We start from the raw sequence: 20,737 nt of genomic DNA, 5'->3' as shown, positions 1-20,737 counted from the left end.
TCTAGGAAGATGCTGGATCTATACACATACCCCTTCACTCACCCAAGCCTCTCCTTTCTAAACCTCTTCCTTCTTTACATCCAACCTTCCAAGGCCCATGGCTCATATCTTCCCCTGTCACAACCTCTCAGGACCGAGTCTGATGAACTCATTCACACATAGGTGCGAATGACTAATAAGTCTTAATGTGTTACCTTTCTCAAGGGATTCCATTTTAAGCCTTGTCTCTAATTTGGGAATGAAAGTTCAGTACACCCCATTCCTAAAGGAATTTCTGGCATTAGTCAGTAGGCAGGGAAGGATTTTAGGGACATAATTGTGACCTTGTAGGCTTGAAATTACATAATGATATAAGATTTTATTAATTTTGCCTATGCATAAAGAAGTACAGACACATTAATAGCTGGCATATACATAGCACTTTACATATATCATTTTACTCAATTCTTGCAATATCCCTTGAGGAATATAAAGTAGGTATTAATATTACTATTTTGTAAATGAGGAACTCTGTTGCTCAAAAAGATTAGAAACTAATAGGACTTTCCCTTGGTCAGAGCACTAACATCAAAGGAGAGATTTGAAACTAAGACTTTAAAATCCCAAATTCTATCCTTTGGATATCACAGTCTCATATAGACACATACACACTGAGCATAATATATAAGAGTGAATTGTCATGTCATATGCATTCCTTAAATAGATGCCTCACTATCATCTGTGGCCACTTTTTTTTAAAAAAAAATTGAATAGTTTTAAATTTTTCTAATTGCATATAAACATTTTTTTCAACATTCATTTTGGTAAGATTTTGAGTTTTGAATTTCCCCTCACTCCCTTACTTCCCCCCTCCCCTATCTGATATAAGTTATACATGTACAATTCTTTTAAACATATTTCCATATTATTTTGTGAAAGAAAAAGCAGAACAAAAAGGAAAAAACATAAGAAAAAGCAAACAAAAAAAGTGAAAATAATAGGCTTTCATCCACATTCAATCTCTATAGTTCTCTCTCTGGATAAAAGATGTGCTTTCTCTTTCCATGAACATTTTGTGTATTTCTGGGAGAGTATACCCCAGGTTTATAGGGGAGAAGATTTTATAGCTGCTCCCAATATGCCATTTTAATAAATGTTTTGCAGTGAGCTAATTGTGTCTACTGTCTAACTATTCAAAATATGTTCACTTGTGGGGGCTCATGGGTTATATAGTTTTGGGAAAGCAGACACACAAAATACTCCTAGAACATGAAGGTAGTAATTTCCACCTGCATATGTAGCCAGTGAATATAACTGTAGATAGAATCCCACAGGTTTTGCTAAATACATTACTATAAGTAGAAACTTATTATTTCCATTTTGCACCTGAGGAAATAGATTCCATAAAATCATGTAATTTCCCTCCTCAGTTATACAGCTAATGTCAGAGCCAGTGAATGCAAGACTTTTGATTGTAAGTCCAGTGTTCTCTCTAATACAAGGTGCCTTTCAATGTTATTTGTTCACTGCCAAAGCATAAGCCTTCCCAATCCCAACATTCCCAGGTGTCTACATTCCAGAATTACTTCACATGTCTTAACAAGGGCAAAACACATTGTAACAGAGATGGCCATGAAACATGGTCCAACCTTCATACCCAGGGGATCACAGGAAATTTCAATTGTACCTTACACAGCAATAACTCAAGGGTAAGAAAGAAAGGTATTTCTCTGATTATATACCACACTCCAGGGGCTTAGTTTTTCCCTTTCTACCTCTGACTTCTCCAATGCTGCTCTTGTCTCCCACCCTGCTCATTGAATTTTTACACACACACACACACACACACACACACACGCACACACACACACCACATATGTGCACTCAACTTCACAACAAATTTAGTTCTGAAGGATACAACATTATTTCACTACATTGTGAGGAAATTCAGATTGGGGTAGGGTTATTATAATCACCTGAGGTTGCTATTTAAAGCTTTTCACTTAAGTTGGCATAAGTTGAAAGCCGTAAAAACTTCTGTCCAGGTGCTCCCAGATCAAGCTTTTTTAATTCCCCTATCTAGGCTTTGATCCTTAAGGCTATTGCTTTTTTTCCCCTTTCTTTCTGATAGATCTAACTTATTTCTACCACCAACTAAAATAATCCCAAAGTTTCAAGACAAAAGAAATCTGAATTCTATAGTTAATGCTCCATCCTGAGTCTCTCCTTGATAACTAGCATTTTGTGACTCTGAATTTTTATTGTCCAAAGGAGATTATTAATGATTGTAAAATGGAATGAAATTGAACTAAATTGTAAGTAGGTAGATATCACTGCAGCCAAAATGTACCAGATAGAGAAGTTAGGTTTTACCTGATCACAGATCCAGCAAAGGGTTGGTCATAGGTTTCCTTGTACATCATGTACCTGCCCTCCAAAATGCTCTCGTCATGAACCTAAAATGATCATCATGGTGGAATGGATAAAGGGCCTATTTTAGAGTTAGGCTTTCTCTCTCACATATACTAGCTGAGTCACTCTGGTTATATCATTTCACCTCTCAGTGACCCAAAAAAAGATTTCTTTCAGTCTGAAAGTTGCAGCTGAATTTAGCATCCATAGAAGAGATTCTATTTGTAGAGGAAATCTCTACAAGTTTGGATCAAAAGAAAAAGTGAATAAAAAATAATAATGAATCTCAAGAAATTATGCCGATCAATCCTCAAGGATTAAGCACCTTTTATGTGCCAGGCCTCTGGTGGGAATATACAAAAACAGCAAATGCAACAATCCCTACACATGTCAAGCTAGGCATTAATGAGTTTACATTCTAATGAGGGAGACAAGTATGTATAAAAATAAATAGAAAAGCAGTTAATATAAACATGTAAAAAGCAACTGATTAGAGGGTAGTTTGGGAGGAGACACTAACAGAAGGGCAGATCAGAAAATATTTTAACATAGTAAGTGATGCTTGATCTGCATCTTGAGAGAAGAAAGGGAGGCAGAGATGAGAGGGGGGAAAGGGATAACATCCCAGGCATAGGGAAATAACCAGTGGAAAAATACAGAGACTGATGATTGAGTATGAGGAAGAGAGAGAAGGTTGCTTTGATTGGTAGGGTGCCCGAAGGAGACTAACGTTCAGTGATAGTGGAAAGAGGTCTTAGGGTAATGTTGTGAAGCCTTTTAAAAGTTAAGCAGAAGAATTTAGGCATATAGCTTATATGTGTGTGTATGTATACATTTGCATAGATTTATATACGTCTTTGCTGTATGACGTGTACTTTTGGCCATCATCATCATCTTTCTCCCACCAGAACCTTGCACCCTACCTCTGGCTTTGTTAATAGGCTTTTAAAAAAAATTTGACTTTCTGAATCATTTCCAAATTGTGCAGAGGATAATGCACCTCTTTTGCCTTTGTTCTTTCCCATTAAATGTCGCCTTTCCCCAACAGACTGGAAACTCTTTGGAAGCAACAATTGTCTTGCTTGTAGGTGTATTATCAGCACTTAGCCTAATACCTGGCACTTAATAAGTCCTCTATCACTGATGATTTCTCTCTGTCTCTGTCTCTGTTTCTGTCTCTCTCTGTTTGTCTCTCTGTCTCTCTCTCTCTCTCTCTCTCTCTCTCTCTCTCTCTCTCTCTCTTTCACACACACACACACACACACTTTTCAATTATGTATCATATCAGTCAATTATTCATTTTGAATGTGTGCTTATTTTATCAGTCAATGGGTTATAGTAAACTTCTTGTTTGCCTGAATATCAGTATAAGTGTCTTAGGATAGAAATCCTTTTGGAGAAGGGAAATCTCTCAATCTCTCTCTCTAATATACATATGTGTGTGTGTGTGTATCTAACACATATTCTTTTCAATTATGTATCATATCAGTCAATGATTCATTTTGAATGTATGTTGATTTTATTAGTTAATGGATTATGGTAGACGTCTTTGCTTGAAAATCAGTATAAATGTCTTAGGATAGAAATCCTTCTGGAGAAGGGAAAATAGCTTTTCTTACATCACTGCAGCATCATAGGATTTTGAGGGAAAGAAATCTCAGTTGTCTTCAAATCTGAACCTATATTCTGAAAGAAATCCTAGGATCTAGCATGATCCCTGCCCATAAGATTGGCTAAAGTCATATGAGATGAGATGATGGTGGGCAGATTACCATATCATCCTTAGAACGCAGAGCTCAGACTTCTTAAACTGTGGTTCATAACTCCATATAAGGTCTTGTCACTGAATGTGGGAGTTGTGAAATTATGATTTATTATCAATAAATGTTTGATTTGCATACCTATTGTATATATCTATATTCCTGAAGTCATATAAAAATGTCTTGCATGAAAAGGGGTCATGAGTGGGAAAAATTTAAGAAGGTTTGTTTAGTGAAGAGAGATAAGTCAAAAACTAGGAATCAGAAGGTATAGTTCCAAAGCTTATATTCTGGATATTATTTGGTCTTTCTGAAGCTTAGTTCTTTACTCCATAGAATAGAAAATAACCACAAGGTCAATCCATTTAGAGTTAGAATGGACCTTTAAGAACATTTAGTCATTTTTTTTTTCATTTTCTGAGTCCAGAAATCCCCATTCAAAGATGGAAAAGGTACTTGCCCAGGGTCAGTTAGCTAGTAAGGGGCAGGAGCGCCTCTCCAATTTCCAGACATAGAGGGATGGATGAACTCACACAGATGGAATTTGCTGACTTCCTCAAAAGGAGGAAGCTTGGATCTTAATGTATAATCATTTGGGGCCATTGGCCTCTGGTCCTCTTTTCATTCCTACCTCCTCCCTTCTCTCTCAACCCCAACTGAGGGATGTGCTCTATTCACCATGAAAAGCTGGATTTGAAACACTTGTCTGAAAAATGAAGGCTGGAGGGAAGATTAAAAACCATCTTCAAGTCTTTCAAAAACTATTATGCTGAGGAAGAGTGGAAGAACAAATGATTCTGAAATGGCAGCAGGAAGGAATTAGGTTAGACATTTAAAAAAATGTGGCAAAAGCTTGTTAAGCATTGAAATGGATTGTGGAAGAAAACTGAGCCCTTTCTCTAGAGAACTTTGAAACTAAGAAAGACATTTGGTGAAATTCCGGGAAAAAAGAGAACATTTTGGATAAAGGTTCCCCAATATCCTTTTTCTTTAGCATCCTATAATTCTGCTCACTCCTATCTATCTTGCCTTGTTGAATGAGATAGCTGCCTGCTTCTCCCAGACCTAATGCCCTCTTTTACGATTCCTCTTGTCTCCCAGAATCTAAATAATTCTTTTCCAGCACTTCTGGCTTTTTCATGTGCCACAATCCTCTGGTGCCTGAATGAGTTCACAGGATATTTTGGTCCTGGTGACAGAGGCATTAACAGCAGATTATATACTACAAGGAAAGTGCTTCAAGAGACAAGGAAGAAAAGGGTTGGGTGAGTTCCAGATTTACAGGTGATTTCCATTTTTCTCTACTATTATATTTAAATTTAAATTCATTTTAAATCTTTTAGTGTTAAGATTTTGATATATACTCCATATCTTTTCCAGGAGGGTTTGAATCTCTCCTTTGCTTTTATCATATCTAAATCACTCCATTTCTAAAACTCAGATAACAGAAATAAACCTAACTCAACAGGGTTTACTGACATTATACTAATGATACACACACAGAAGATGCAAGAAAATGTGCCAATCGGAGATGCTCACTAGCACACATTACACATGGATTTAGAAAGAAAGGAGGCAGTGGGAATGGAGGTGGAGGAAGAGAGCGGGATCTAGTTTAATTGTCTGGTTTTGCCAATGAAGAAGTTGAAATTAAGGAGATTGTGTACTTACATGGGTAAGAAGCAGCAGAGCTGGCATTTGGACCCTGGTCTCTTCTAACCCCATATTTAATTCTCTTTCCCCTGGAAATTATCTTTAAATTACAGGTCAGGTTAGACCAGACACCGGTGGTTAGAAGTGGCACTTTTTGTTTTAATCCAGGAGTGAGAAGGTAAGTAGGAAACTGATGTTCAAGGCTCACAATGTGAAAATGGGTGGTGTTGCCATGTGGTTTTCTGCATTGTGCTAGTAATGATGAACACTCTCCAGTCAGAAGCCCCAGAGGTGAGATGATATGCTCAGTCAGAGATGGGAATCTGATAATTACCATAGCAATATCATAGGAGAATAGCCTGAGTATAGTCATTTTATCTCTTTCAGCCTCAATTTCCTCATGTGTAAAACAGGAATAATAGTGTTACCGTGAATCATTCCACAGGTGTGTTGCATGGAAAACACTTTGTAAGCTATAAAATATTTTGTGGATGTGAACTAGTATTCTTCAGCACTATGTTTACAAAACCATTTAATAAAGGTTTCTGTGATTCAGATCCTTCCTAAGAAGAAATATATCCGCTCTTTCTACAGCCTGTGATACCCCAGCCTTCTAAAGAAGTAAGATAGAAAGAAACAATAAAAAAGGAAACTGAGGATCCAAAAAAATTGGCATTATAGTATGTCACTGAAGTCAGAGGATATTGGAGCTGGAATGGTTATAGCCGGAGGGTGAACTTTAAATTATTTTTAGGGTTGTTAGAGTTCTTATTGAGATGTGGGGTACTTACGGATTCCTTAAGGAAGCTCTTATTATAGCTCATAAGAAATAATTGCTGCTTTTATCTGCCTGGCTATCTGCCTGTCCCTATTAGGGTATATCACATTGTTATCTTAGAGTTTTAGCAGACTCATTAGATCAACCAGGCAAATGAATGATCCCAAGGCCAAGAATCAAGCAGCAGCAGGCTTGAAACAACTATAACAAGCTCTGTTGTTTGGGGGATAGCATTTAAGGGAAATATATATTATTGAGATTGGGATCAAGCTCTCTGCTTTATTTCACACCCCTATGTGTGTGTGTGTTTTTTTTAATTGATAGAGGAGAGAAAAGAGCTGGATCACTGTGGAGAACAGATTAACTGTTCAAAATGAATGTACCTCAGAAATCAGCAAACTATAAATCACAGTTCAATGTAATTTTTAAAAAAATTTTAGACAAGAAAATGATGAAGAAAAAGTTAATTATTCTGCTTAACCTTAAGTGTATCCTCTCTAAATTCCTACCTACTCAGTCCTAACCCTGCCCCTCTCCAAGCAGGTTGTGAAACATTTACTAGCATATTCCTAATAACAAACTTTTCTTTTTTCTAAATTTTTATTCTACAAGAGATAGAGAACAATAATTCATCATGTCTACTAAAACTTAAATAAAGGGACAAGAACCATGTCATAGATCCAGAAAGGTTCATGACTCTCAGACAGAATGCATAATATCTATTTGGGAAGCAGAAGGATGAAGAAGCTGATATCCGAAAATGGAGATCCTAGAATTAAGAATTTTTCTTTAAATAGGAAATAAAATCCCTGTCTTTAAAAGGTAAACTAAAAGCAGATTTCAGAAAAAACCTGGAAAACTTATATGAACTGATGCTGAGTGAAATGAGCAGAACCAGAAGAACAATATACATAGTAATAGCAACATTGTACAATAATCAACTTTGATAGACTTAACTCTTCTCAGCAATACAATGATGCGAGATAATTCCAAAACTCGTGTTGGAAAATGCTGTCCACTTCCAGAGAAAGAACTATGGAGTCCGAATACAGATTGAAACATGATATTTTTCACTTTATTTTTGTTTTTTCATGAATTTTCCCTTTTGTTCTGTTTCCTCTTTAGGAGGAAAGAATTTGGAATTCAAAACCAATAAAAAAAATGAATCCTGAAAAATATCTTTACATCTTTTTAATTGGAAAAAATAAAATACTATTTACAAAAAAAAGTAAGCCAAAAAAAGTCCAGTGTAATAGAAAGGACATTAAACTGAGAATCAGGAAAAGTAGGGTTTAATCATTTTTTACACTAAATAGATTATGAAATGGTGTTGTATGGAGTTTTGTAAAAGATAATTTGGTGTAAGTTATAAAAGCTAGAGATAGAAAAGTCTAAAAGTTCATTCTTTTTGTTCTGTCTCTGTCTCTCTTTTTGTCTCTGACTCTCTCTCTCTGTTTCTCTTTCTCTGATTCATCTCTCTGTCTCTGTCTCTCTCTGTCTCTGTCTCTTTCTCTGTGTCTCTCTATGTTTCTGTCTCTGTCTCTGTCTCTCTCTCTAAATAAGGAAATTGAAACCAAAAGAGCACCATAGAATATGAGTTAGAAGCAACTTTGGAAATAAGCCTAATGAGCTCATTTTAGTTGAATGACTTTGCCCAAGGTTAACCAAACTAGTAAGTAGCAGAGAAGGGATTAGAATTCAGGTCATGTAGTTAAAAAACTAGTAAATGACCTTTCTACTATACCATAGTCCTACATCTTTCGTCATGTTAGGCAGGATTCCAGTCCTAGCTTCTGGTCTTGGCTTTTGCTATATGTTCTTAGCTTTCGTATCCCCTCTATAGGTCTCAATTTCCTTAACTATTAAATTTGGACTAGATGATCTCTAAGATCAATTTCAGCTAAAATTCTCTACTTGAAGAAAAAGTCATCACAAGTATGTTTCTTACTCTCACTCAATGATATTAAGAAGGACCAGAAGAAGTAAGAAAAATTATTTCTAAATTAGTGTGTCAATATAAAAACACTCCTGTACTCTTTTTATTTAGATGAATAATATCTTTGTATTTAATGCAAACTGAATGCAGTTCATTCCCCTTGCTCCCTAAAAAAGACACTTATCATTTCTTACTTTTTATTCTCATAAAATTTTTATGATATTTAGAAAGGCCTGGAGAGACTTACACGAACTGATGCTGAGTGAAATGAGCAGGACCAGGAGATCATTATATACTTCAACAACAATACTATATGATGACCAGTTCTGATGGACCTGGCCATCCTCAGCAATGAGATCAACCAAATCATTTCCAATGGAGCAGTAATGAACTGAACCAGCTATACCCAGAGAAAGAACTCTGGGTGATGACTAAAAACCATTACATTGAATTCCCAATCCCTATATTTTTGCCCACCTGCATTTTTGATTTCCTTCACAAGCTAATTGTACAATATTTCAGAGTCTGATTCTTTTTGTACAGCAAAATAACGTTTTGGTCATGTATACTTATTGTGTATCTAATTTATATTTTAATATATTTAACATCTACTGGTCATCCTGCCATCTGGGGAAGGGGGTGGAGGGTAAGAGGTGAAAAATTGGAACAAGAGGTTTGGCAATTGTTAATGCTGTAAAGTTACTCATACATATAACCTGTAAATAAAAGGCTATTAAATAAAAAAAAATTATGACAGAGACGTTTTTATCTCTCTTCATATTTTATTGATGACATAGGCCCAGAGAAATTGTTATGGAGCCCTAGAATGGCACAATTACAAGAGATCTTAGGGACTTGAGAAATATTAGACATTATGCATATGCACTGAATTTAAAATCAAGAACACCCAGGTTCAAATCACACTTCAGACATTAACTAGCTGCCACATGCATGACTCTGGCAAGTCTTTAGAGGATTATATTTTATCTCAAGCATTTGAGTTCCCTCCAGCTTCCATGACCCAGTGATCATCTATCCCAATCCCCTAAATCCAAATGTAGAGTGAGTAGGAGGCAAAGAAATAATTTGTCCAGGCTCACCCAAAGAGTCAATTATAGAAAAAGGACTTGGATCTGGCTTGCACACTTTAAAATCCCACCAATCTTCTACCACATAATCACAAGAACCCCTTGGTCCACCCATTAACCAAGCAGGTTTTGCACTTGTCCCCATCTGGGACCCTTTCTAAAAGTTCTTCTTAAGCTGAATGCTATGGTCTGGGTGGGAGACCACATATGAAATAAATTCCTAACATCAAACACTTCTTGGAATGGGTGGAGTGACAAATGAGAGGGATGGGGAAGAAGGAGATCACCAGGGGAAAAGAGAATGAGAGGAGCATAACTGGGGAAAGGGGAGGCTCCATAGTGGGTGGCTTTGGACAGCCAGGGAAAGCAGTAGGTGGTCAGGAGGTTCTTATGATTCATGAGAGAAAGGATACCAAAGATGACCATGAACCAAAAGCAAACTTTTCAGTTACTATGCTAATCCTACTGAACAGTGGGAATATAGAATAGTGGTGGGGGTGTGCATCAAGAGGATGAGGGTGGAAAGAGCTTGGACTGTCAAATAAAGAACAGATTTTAATAAATACAGGGAAGGAGGGAGAAGTTGGAGATACTGAGCCAAGATATATTCCAAACTTTGATCAGGGAATACACAATTTTTGACTCTGGGTCTTGCCCATTCCTCCACAATGGCTAATGTTCAGTAGATTAATATATAGCATTAACTTGAAATATAAATGAAAATATGTATTGTCAAGTTCCCCTTCCTTTCCTCACCATCTGTTTATAAACAGTTTGGTTTGTCAAGCAAATAAAAAATCAAAGTACTCCCCAGATGAGGTTATCTTTTTAATAGTCATTACGCATTAAATGGTCCCTCCAGGTAATGTGCATCATTAGCCAGAATGCTTAACTTTAACTATAGCATATATTTCATATGTTTATATAAATATACACACACAGACTTGGACACATACACATATATGTCTATGTCTTTATGTGTCTATATGTATATGTATAGTGTCTCAAAAATCTTAGTGCAGTTTCAAACTTTTAAAGCTTTAAATCGCACTGACTTTTTTGTGAATGGTGGTCAGAAAAAAAAAGAGTGAAGAAAAAAGGGACAGAAGAGAGAAATGTCCTTGATCTACTTCTCTGGTACTTCTTCATCTTAAGGGAAGAATGCAGGACTGAGAAAAGGAATGAAAAGTTTTTAAGTCAAAGATTTAGAAAAAAAACCTTCTCACCAAAATGTCCTAGACCCATCTACAAATCATCTCCCTAGAAAGTGGTCCCCCCGAGGGATCAAATTAGAATATTATGGCAGGGATAGCTTTGACTAAATAAATGAATGAATGAATGAAAACTATAAAAGCTTGAAACTGCACTAAGATTTTAGAACACCGTGTCTATTATACATATGGCTATACATGTATACAGCATATGTATACATGCTGATGTATGGTTGGAGAAATGTAGTAGAATGAAAAAAGCAGGGGGAGAAAAAGCTCTGGGCCCCAGATCTGATTCTTTAATCAACTAGCTCACTGCATGACTTAAGAAAACCACTTAACTTTACCAAGATCTGATTTTTTCTCCCCTGCAATATGCTGCTGTGTCACACTAATACTATGAGAATTGAATAAGTATGCATGGGGAAAAGTTTTGAAAAGTATAAAACAGCATACACATGTAAAGGATTATTTCTATAGCACACACACACACACACAGCTTCCCAATAGTGATTTTGAAGAGAAAACCAAGCCTGCCATTATTGGCAGATTCCTTCCTGTGAGGGCTCTTGGATGCCTTACAGCTGAAAAGGAGACGGGATTGAAGTAGAAAGAGAGGAAAGGGGGGTGGAGGGATAGGAGGAACCAGAGCAAGAGTGTACGGAAAGGGAGAAACAGCAATGGTGCTATTTTGCAGATCTCTGTTTTTTTAATCTGCTTTGGGTTGAAGAAAGCCATCTCTAGGATGACAGAGTATCCCCCAAACCAGAGCTCTTAAGGTTCCAACTCTGTGCCCTGTATAATAATTGAGAGATTTTGCCCACTTTTCCCTCACAAAGATTTTGGCAGAATTTTTCTTCTCCTTTCTCTTAGTGCAAGATTGACTCCTAAATTTGCTAGTTGTCACTTGCCAATTCGTGCTATCATCCTGAAGTGTGAGAGATAAAAATATTACTTGGTTGGATTCAAAAAGGTTTTTAAAAAATTACTTTCATAGCCTTTCCAAGATTTAGAGTAAATAAACTTCCTGCATCAAGCATCCTTTGCCCTCTCTCCCATTCTCTCTCCCATTTTCTCTTCCCCTCTTTCCCCCCCCCTCTCTCTCTGTCTCTCTGTCTCTCTCTCTGTCTCTCTCTCTCTCTTTCTCTCTGTCTCTCTCCGTCTCTCTCTCTTTTTTTCTCTCTCTCTTTCACTCCTGAGGCAATTGGGGTTAAATGACTTGCCCAGGATCACATAGCTAGGAAGTGTTTAGAGTCTAAGGCCAGATTTGAACTAATAATCCTTATGTAATGGTGACCTATCTATTTCTCTTTAGGATGATAGCTGGGGACTAACATGTTATGATTCTAGGTTATTGATGGTACCATGAGATTTTTTTCTCTAGACGTATTCAAAAGTTTTTCTGGAAAGGGTTTAGGCTCTTTACTATTTAGAGTGAAGAGATTCAGATGATTGTATCCCAGCTGCCAATATGTGGAAATTTTCGCTGGTCCACAAATTTTTACTACCAATGGTCCTTCTTGATATAAATAAACAAAAATTCCTAACCTTTCCCTAAAACTTGTTCTTCCAAACTTTAGCTTTTCCTGCTCCCTGTTCCTGGAAACCAATTTTCACTGTCCTCAGACTGTCAGGTTGAATGAGGAACAAGGGGTAATTTAGACATTTGTAATTCAATTCAACAAATATTCACTAAGTACTTACAATTTGCTAGAAACTGGACTAGATTCTGTGGATTCAAAAACAAGACAAACCAGTTAGTTCTTGTCCTCAAAGAGCTTTTCTCTTACTGGAGTCTCATGATAGGTATATAGAAAGATAAATAATGAAAAATATAAAATATTACAAAGCAATTTCAGGAGGGAGAGAGCAAAACTATCAGGGAAGGTGATTAAGAAATGTCTCACATAGATGAGGTGGCTATATTTTTACATTTTTCTTTTGGGCATGTTGAAGAGATGGTCCAGGAAATAAAATTTCAAGTATCCACAGAGAGGAAACTATGTAGTTTAGACTGGGAAATACCAAACCATTAAACGACTCTTAATTCCAAGTGAACGTACAATTCCTAAATTAGCTTCCATCATGCCCATAGAACTGGCTGAAAGCATTAAATGGAAGGGCTGTAAAATAAGAGAAAGACAACAATCTGAATGAAAACTGAAATGGGACTGCTACTATGCTATGAGATTATGATTTTCATCAGTTTAATAAGGTGGTAGAAGTTGGTTCCTCAAATAACAGTAGAATTTGGAAATAAAATGTCTGGTCCTTTAAATGTATAATCTCCTAGAACCTTAGAAAGAGAGGATATTATAAAAAGCACTTCAAGCAGAACTCATGATATCCCAATCCCTGGCCATCAGACAGGATTGTCCTTCTAGCTTGGTCTTTCCTATTCTTTAACATCTCCAAGATGGGAGATTCACTAGAGAAAGACATAAAAAAGGTAGAAAGTAAAATATCTGGGAAATGACTTATAGCCTTCTTAATGAAGAAAGGGTAAGGTCAGTGTTTTTAAGAATAACTCACTATTTAGTCATGATGGTACATCATGGAGGTTTGTTTATCTAATGAAATGTCTGTCATCACTGAGATATTTGGAGGGCATGCCTTTAAAAATAAATCTTATGATAATCTTGAGAGCCTTACATGGGATGACTGGATGATCATCTTGCTAGATATTATCATTTGAGTATTATTTGTTTTTCAAAGATAGTCATAAAGATTGTGTGCCTACTTATCATTGTCATTTTTATTAGAAGACCATTAAGTTGTTCATTATTTTCCATCCCACAATGAGCTCTTCCTTTTCTAATCACTTACAGCATTCATAGTCATGTCACTCACTTGGACATTTTATCCCATATTGCTCAATATTATTTATTTTTCTAAATATTAGCCTTGTTTGATAGAAATCAGACTGTAAACTTCTTGAGGAAAAGGACCATGCCTTATGCTTTGGAAAATTCCAAAGAAAGCAAAGATTGCTAAAGGTTGAACTAATCCAAGAAGTTTCTTAAAAAATCGTATGGCACTTGGATCAAGTTTTGATGGGTAGACAGAGGAAAGAAGAGAGGATATTCTGAGAAAGAAGAGTGTGAACAAAGATGGAAATGAGCAGTGTGTGTGAAAGAGGCAGTGTCAAATGCTAGCTGTCTATAGGAGATGTATTGGATGAAGGGAGTTGGGAAAAAAATTGAACAGGTCATGCTGGGATGGATTATGAAAAGTAAGAAGAAAATTTGACACCTGTTACAATATGCACTAGGGAGACATTGCTGACTTTTGAGTTACATAATGGAAGTCAATCATCTAGCATTTATTAAGTACTCATCTGGGCACTTACTAAGCACTGGGAATAAAAAGAAAGGCAAAAAACCAGCAATAGGTTGAGAAGGTCAGTCCAATGGCAGAGTGTACACTGGATTGGAGTTTTGAGGGATTATAACCAGGAAGGTGAATTGAATGATTGTCATAAAAAGAGCTGGAAGAGACATCACTGGTTATCTCATTTTTCCCTCTCCTACTTCAGTTTTGCAAATGAGGAAACTAAAGTTCATAATGGTGTGACTTGCCCAGTATTACATAAGTAGTGTCAGAGTAGTAGAAGGAAGATTTGAACACATTTTCTCTGAGTTTAAAATCAGTTCAGCTTAAATATACATATATTTAAATATATATAGGGATAGATACATAGATGGATAGATAGAAATAAAGATAGATAAATGATTGATAGATAGATAAATAGATAGATATGTGTTCATATTATTTAGACCTGAAAGATCTTCAGTCCAAATCTTTCATCTCATATATAGAAAATAAGGCCAGGGAAAGGAGGTTAAAGGATAAACAATTTACCCATCTTCACCTAAGAAATAAATAGTCAAATAAGAACTAACTAGGTTGCAGAATTGTAAAATCCCAGAAATTCAGAATTGAAAGGACCTTCATGGATAGCTAGTCTAAGTTATACTCAGGAAAAGATCCTGACTATAGAACATGGAGGGCAAGCTAAGTGCCCCCCCCAAAAAATGGGATCATGAAGAATAATGATTAAAATACCTCAACATAGAACACGGAGATTGTGAATTGCCTTTCTGACAGTCATTTAGTCTTTGCTTTAAGAGCTTTAGTGAAAACACAGGTACTCATTATCTCCTAAAGATGATCATTCTACTTGGATACATGTAGCTCTCTTAGGAAGGTCTTCCCCAAATCAAATCTAAATTCGACTCTTTGCAATTTTCATCTATTCTTAGTTTTGTTCTTTGCACAAATTAAAATAAGTGCAACATAACTTCCATGATTTCTTTTCAAGTACTAAAAGATAGTGATTATATCTTTAGAATAGACAGCTTCTGTTCTAAAGAGTCAACATCCCCATTTCCTTTAGCTGATTCTCACCGGGTGTGAACTTGAAATCTTGCACCACTCTAAGTATCCTAAGGCTTTCCAAATGATGAGTATATTTCTTCCTGTAGTGGCACTAACTCCAGTGGAGATCTCTTTCCAAGATGACATCCAACAATGAGTAACTTGTTTTTATAACTGGCCATTTGATTATATAGATTAATTTTATAATTCTGTTACTTAATCTATACCTCTCTATAGTTTTATTGGGAATAATATGTGGTAATTTATCCAATACACTGCTAAAAATTGATGTAAACTCTATTTATAACATTCCCCTGTCTATTTTAAAACACTCTAAAGAAGCAACTAGATTACAGTGAATAGACTGCTGAGCTTGGAGACAGGAATATTTGAGTTCAAATCCAATTTCAGACATATACTTGCATCACTAAATTTCTATCTACCTCATTTTCCTCAAGTAAAATAAATATAATAATAGCACCTATATTCTAGGATTGTTATGAGTATCAAACATGATACTACTTATAAAATATTTAGAAAAGTAGCTAATATCCTGGTAGACTAGTAGACTTTAAAAAATGCTCTTCCCTTTATATAATCAATTAGTAACCCTATCAACAAAGAAATTAAAGTGAGTCTGGTATTTCTTGGTCATGATTAAATCCTTATTTCCTATATGGCTACTGTTTCCTTTTCTAAATTGATCACTGACCATTTACTTCAAATCTTTAGACTCCAAATCCATGTATTCTTTCTACTATACAATGGTATTCATAGGAGAGAACTTGAGAATCTAAGATGCATTATGAAAGAAAGATCAACAGGTCTTGGTGAACGATTGCATATAAGCTATAAAAGAAGAAAGAGCCAAAGATTAGAGTTATTTCTATCCTGAAAGCTGACAGAAATAGGATAGTTAGAAAAGGGATGTTGTAATAGATATTTGTAGTAAAACCCCACGCCAACCTGGTTATTCTATAACATGGATGTTCATAACACTTCAATCCCCAGATCTCCAAGGCTTTCATGTGATCTCGCCACAATTTTTTTTTTTTGTTATTCACGACCTCCCTATGTGATAAGTGGAACATGTGTTACTGAGCCCATTTTTAAAGGTGAGAAAACTGGGTCACGTAGCTCAAGAACTGGGACATGAACTTTCATTCTATGGTTCCCAGATGCTTATTTTACAATCACAGTTTTCTTTTTGATAGGCAGAAGAGGTACTGCTAACCTCATTTTAAAAATGAGAAAACTGAGATCCAGAGTTCAAACAGCTCAAGAATTGGGACACAAATTCTGTGCTCAGTTCTGAATGTTTCACATGATACCACAGTGTTTTCCTTAAATAATAGGAGGAAGAAGGAAGCTTTGGGATAGGGGAATGTGATGTGAGAAAATGTGGGTTACAATATGCTCTTCAGAGAATATTTGCTGGGTTATGATCTTCAAGTATACTTTTTCCAGGTGGTATGTCTTTCCACACTCAGAAGGCTGGTGGCTCAGCTTGCCACCCTTCTACCTATTAATTTTCCTGCCGTATGCATATTGGACGTAATGTTTGTTCTTGTTCCTCTGCCCAGTATGGCTTCCTCCTGTTTCCAGAGCAGCCTCAGGTTGCCCCACCTCATCCCTGAGAGTCCAAGTGCCAGGGTTTTTTGCTGGTCACTGCTCTTTCCAAGGGTTCTTCCGCAGTATCATATTTTCTCAGCATGTCCTTAAATGCTTTTGACTGACTTGCCCTGTGCATGCTAACCCTTTCTCAGGTCACCAGAAAGTATATTTTCAGAATCAGGGGGTCACCAAGGACTGTTCCTTTCCTATTCATCTCTCTAGGGAGCTTAAAGATTTTACTCTCTGCAGTTGCTACCCTTAGGAAAGAGAATCACCCCAAATCCGTGTAGCTCTCCCCCAAGTCACATATATAACTTAAAACAGCTATGACTAGCAATGTATGTTTAATTGGAATATATTCTCAAACAGAATGGCAAAATCCAAAGGAAAGAGATCAGGAATCAGTCTAGAAGCAAGAATCATATTTCTGGCCAGAGAGATGAAAGAAGGGAAATTTGATCAGAAATTCTTACTCCTGCACTGGTAAGGAAGTTGCTCAAGATAAGAGTAGATTTGACTGGAAGAAAATAGGGATAGAGCTGTGGTACAAACAAGACACAACCTTGATCTTTGTGAGACTTAAAGAGGACATAAAGGAATAAATTGTATTTGGAACTGGGAGATAGAATAGACAAAATAACAACAACAAAAATAATCGCTACTGGAATTCTACAAGTCAGAGTCCAGGAAAGAAACAGGAACAAGAAGTTCTGAATATAAGCTTCTTATTTTTATTTTTTTTACAGTCTATAATTAAATTTAAAATTTTTCAATAGTATCCTATTTTTCCAAATACATTTAAAATAGTTTTCAACATTCATTTTTTTAAGACTTGATATTCCAAATTTTTTTCCCTTCCTCCCTTACTTTCTCTCACCCCAAGACACCAAGTAACCTGATATAGGTTACATTTATGCAGTTCTTTTAGACATATTTCCATATCTGTCATGTTGTACATAAAAAAATCAAACCAAAAGAGGGTTAAAACGTATGAGAAAAAAAGGTGAAAATACTATGCTTTTATCCATGTTGAATATACGCTTTTTGAGGGCAGGAGCTATACCATTTTTTTGTTTTGTTTTGTTTTTCTATCCCCAACACTCAACATGGTGCTTTAAACTTATGAATTATGGAAATAGCCTACTAAATGCCTTAACTCCCTATTCCAATCCATCCTTCATTCAGCTGCCAAAGTAATTTTTCTAAAGTGAGGATCTGACTCATCTGATCAATGATCAAATGAAATAATATTTATAAAGCACTTAGTACAGTTACGCCCACTAGGTCTTTAGTAAATGCTTATTCCCTTCCCTCTCCACCTTCAGTGAGCTCTAGAAGCCAATTGAACTGTACCACATAGGAGGTCTCTTAGTCCTGTCAGGCTGATGGCCAATCACTCCAACTAAGATCACTTGCTCTTGCCTTAGGCTTTCCTTCATCTGTCCATCAATCAATCAAATTTTATTTAGCAACTATTATATGCCAGGCCCTGTGGTAAAACTATGGAGCCCCAAGATCCAACAATCTCTACTCATAAATAGTTTACATTCTAATAGAGGAGGCAAGAAGTATAAAAAATATATAAAACATATACAGCATAAAGTATACACAGAGATTTGAAGACAGGATACTAGCTTTGGGGAAAACATAGGATTATTCATAGTATGTCTTTTGCCACAGAAGGACCCAAGGACTTTTGTAGAAAGAAGGAAGGTAGAATAGAGGGAGAGCCCATCTTTGTCAAACCTCTCTTACCTTTTACATTATAAGAGTGAGTCAATTAGCTATTTTTTCAACTAGTGTCCTATTGTAGTCAATGATAATGATGCTGTGTCCCCCTTTGAGAAGTGAGGGTCATTTTTTGTTTCCAACATCAGTTTGGCTTGAAAGTACTCCTCTGAAATGGCAGGGTCCTTACCCCATATCCCCTAAAGCATGTGCCTTTTCATGTGCTACTGTCCATAGAGTTGCCCAGTTGGGCCAATCTAACCTTAAACTATTATTAGTTGGATTGTTATCATCAGTGTCTTTAAAGGTCAGTGAAAGCCACTTTTACATGATTCTTCTAGTCTTTCACTGCCTTTTACTAGGAGAAAATGAGAAAGAACTAAGAATTTCACAAGGTTGGAAGGAGAGGGAAGCAACTTGTAACTTGGGCCATAGCTTTTATAAGATAGTTTAGGTGAAACCTTGTTTAGAGCAAAGAGTGGATGCAATAATTCTCCAAAATCCCTTTCAATCAGAGCCCTTTGGATTTTCACCAAAAACAAACAAGAGAGCTTTCCCCTCAAAATCACTTTTTGGTTGCTCGCTTCAGGATAGATGCTTTTCATAGCTGTATTTTTCCAGGGGGCAATTCCGTGAAGCTGCCAATACTGGGAGCCCTTCTAACTGGGCTCTTCCAAGGAAGGGATTTTTAAAGCATGCTTGGTCCATCTGACGCACATTTACATCTGTTTCTCATGCCTTTCCAAATTGGAATTCCATTTCCCCCCTTTGTTGAGGAGTAAAAAAAAGACAAAACAAAAATTAATAATCAACCAATAAAAGCCTGTCAAATTATTTGACATACTCCTCATGTTTCATCTGTTCTGGGAAAAAAAAATACTTTTTTTTTAAGAAAAAGTTTGCTGAAGCAACAGAAAAGGTCAATATGAAAAAAAAGGTGGGGGTAGGGGAAGCTTTCAAAACTCAACAGCTGCCAAGTGTAGCTGTGAACTTCCTCTCTCAGGAGGGCTTGCAGCATATGGAAAACCTGCTTCAGGATTTGTGTGTTGGGAGTGGGAGGAGAGGGAGGGGACCAGCCCCAGGCCCCCCGAAGGGAAAGAGGAAAGAGAGAAGAGGTGAGACAGGTGCTTCCTGCTACCTGTGGCTCAAGAGAGAAGGTCAGAACCCAGCACAATGCAGCACAATGCCTAGGGCAGCTGTGTCTTTACAACAGGATTTAATTTGGGACCTTCGTTTCCCCAAAATGAACTTCAACCTTCCATCTTTCCCTGTCTCAAGCATTGTGTCCACACTATCAAAGATCTAGGTCCATGAAGAAATGTTCAATTTTTTAAGATTTCAAAATATACATCATGGATTTTTCTCAATATACGTCATGACCTTTTTTTGAATCATGACAATCTGCACTATGATCTGATGATAACAAATTCCTTATAACTGCCTTTTCACTTCCCAGCTATCTGGAGGTTTCAAATTATAAAATTTGTCTCTTTGTGTTTCTGTCACTCCCTGTCTGTCTCTGTCTTTATTTCTGTATCTCTCATGTTCCCTCTGCCCCTGCCACTCCAATTTTATATCTTCCAGCTACCTTTTTTGTTTTTGTGTCTAAATATATACCTTCTATTTACTCTGTTCCCGAGTCTCTGTTTTTCCTTCTGTACCTCAATTTATGCTTTGCCTGATTTTTATTGTTCCTTTTTAATAGCTATAATAAGTATCCTGCTCCCCTATCATCTTTTTCTCTGTAGAAAAAAATAATTTGAAAAAATTCACTCACTCCCCACCTCATGAGACAGAGGTTCCCAGATAGATATCTGCACAATATGGCATTGAGAGAAGTTGGGCCAGCTCTTCCAGCTGCCCTACAAGATTAGCTAGGAGGTCATGGAATTCATGGAAAGCTACTTTTAATGTGTTGGCAACAGTCCCTTTGAATATGCAGCTCTTCAGATTCTTTCTCCTGCTCTATCTGTCTCCAATAGCAAAATTTCCAGATGAAGTGAATAATAAAGTCAATAGTTCCTGATGATAAAATATGTCACAGGTTCAAATGCCTGAAAGTACTGGGGAGAATTTTTTATTTTTCATCTGGGTATTTTGAATTTATGGAGAGAGGCAAGGAAGGAATGACATGAAAAAGAGGGAGACAGAAAGAGAGAGGGAGCTAGACAGATAGAGACAGAGAGACAAAGAGAGAGAGA

The sequence above is a fragment of the Sarcophilus harrisii genome, chromosome 3, assembly GCF_902635505.1.
Source record: "Sarcophilus harrisii chromosome 3, mSarHar1.11, whole genome shotgun sequence".
Lineage (NCBI taxonomy): Eukaryota > Metazoa > Chordata > Mammalia > Dasyuromorphia > Dasyuridae > Sarcophilus > Sarcophilus harrisii.
The sequence above is the reverse complement of the archived record's forward strand: the minus strand, read 5'-3'. Positions refer to the sequence as shown.